This window comes from Grammomys surdaster, unplaced genomic scaffold (assembly GCF_004785775.1).
Source record: "Grammomys surdaster isolate TR1022 unplaced genomic scaffold, NIH_TR_1.0 125849, whole genome shotgun sequence".
NCBI lineage: Eukaryota > Metazoa > Chordata > Mammalia > Rodentia > Muridae > Grammomys > Grammomys surdaster.
The window spans coordinates 2,773,414-2,775,181 of NW_021620675.1; positions in this window are offsets into that span (position 1 = coordinate 2,773,414).

Here is a 1,768-nt window from a genome sequence, read left to right on the forward strand (position 1 = left end):
TTCTTGTCTTCATTTTTCTGACTAATTTGAAGGCCTAAAGAGGTTTTTTTCTTTCTTTTTTTTTTTTAACATTTGTGTGTGTGCGTGTGTGTGTGTACATGTGAATGCTACGTTTGTAGAGGTCAGAAAACAACTTTTGAGAGAGAGAACAACTTTTCTCATTTTCCACAGTGTGAGTCCTAGGATTGAACTCAAGGCATCAGGTTTAGCTGCAGGCACCCTTCCCTGCTAAGCAGACCCTATTCCAAGAAGTCATTTAAATTGTACACTAAAATGAGGCTTTAGTTCACTTTTTAGAGGTCTCTTAGGGCTGGCTGATCAGGGAATCTAGGAAACAGACTACTTATGGTAGAACCATTCTATCTTAACCTCTGGGAATAGCATAGAGTGCTGTATAAGTTATTTGTTTGTTGCTGTGATATAAACCAAGACAGTTTATATAAAGAAGTGTGTATTTGAGCCTACGGTTCCAGAGGGGTAAGAGGCCATCACCATCATGGTGGGAAGCATGGCATCAGGCAGGCAGGAAGTTGATAGTTTAGATTCCAAACCACAAGCAGGCAGCAGAAAGCAAACTAGGAATGGTGGGAGTCTTTGAATTCTCAAAGCCTGCCCCAGTGACTTGGTTCTCCAGAAAAACTACATTTCCTCAACCCCCCAAACAGTGCCTCCAACTGGAAACCAAGTATTCAAATGACAGAGCCTGTGGGGGACTTTCTCATTCACCGCCCCAAATGCCTTCTTAGAGGGCTAGAGAAAAGACTAGAACTGAGTTTTTCTCCTTTACTGGGTACTGATATTCCTAGCATTTATCTTCCAGGTATAGACAGAGCTTTGTATCCATTTATCACTGGCAAGTGACTCAGAGTCCAGTCCAGTCCCGCCCACCCTCCTGTTTCCCCACCCCCACCCCCTCAACCTAACACTTTAAGGACCTAGCTGTTCACGAAAACAAATTGCTAGCTATAGTGGTAATGCCTACTCAAACTGATGAGATCTTACACACTATGCCTGCTGTCCATGTGGACCATCAGACAATGCGATAGCCATCTACCAGAGGTCAGTCCTCAAGATCCCAAGACTAAGCTTGGGAAGCAAATGCCTTGGTGCCACTGAGACTCTTTTCTCTAGGGTGCAAATTCCTTTTAAGGCCATGTGTCCCGCCTCTCCCAACCATATAAGGCTAGTTTCTGCAAAGCAAGCCCCACCCAGAGCTTAGCTGGCTTTGACTTCGACCTGGGCCACTTGCCAAGGAAAAGCACCTGCCAGACTGGCTTAGACTAGTCCGAGTGAGCTGGTCTTTGGTGCCTGCCTTTCTACCTCTGTGGTAGAACTCTGAGGAAAGATTTACTCAGCTCTAAAAAGCCTACAGGCTGGTTTACACTTAGGGAGAGGAAAGACCATAGAAGCATGTGCAAGCCCCAACTCACCTACAAAAGACCAGACCGATTCTTTTCTGCACGGAACCTGGAGAACTGAAAGGAGACAAGACTAATGAAGAATGCTGAGATACCACAAGACACTACTTTGTCGTACCCTAAGTAAAAGTCTTAAGCGGCCACCCCACCCTCACTCCCAAGCCCCACCTTTATTTAAATCGGCCATAGAGCGTGTAGACAAGTCCTGAAGCCTCTTGGCACCGCCCAGCTCACGCTTCCGCTCAACCTCATTTACAAATACCGCCCGGGGCGTGACCCATCTTCAGCCCCGCCCCCGACGCAACTATACTAGGGGGCGGTTCCGTGCACGGCCGCCCAGTTGCCTCCGG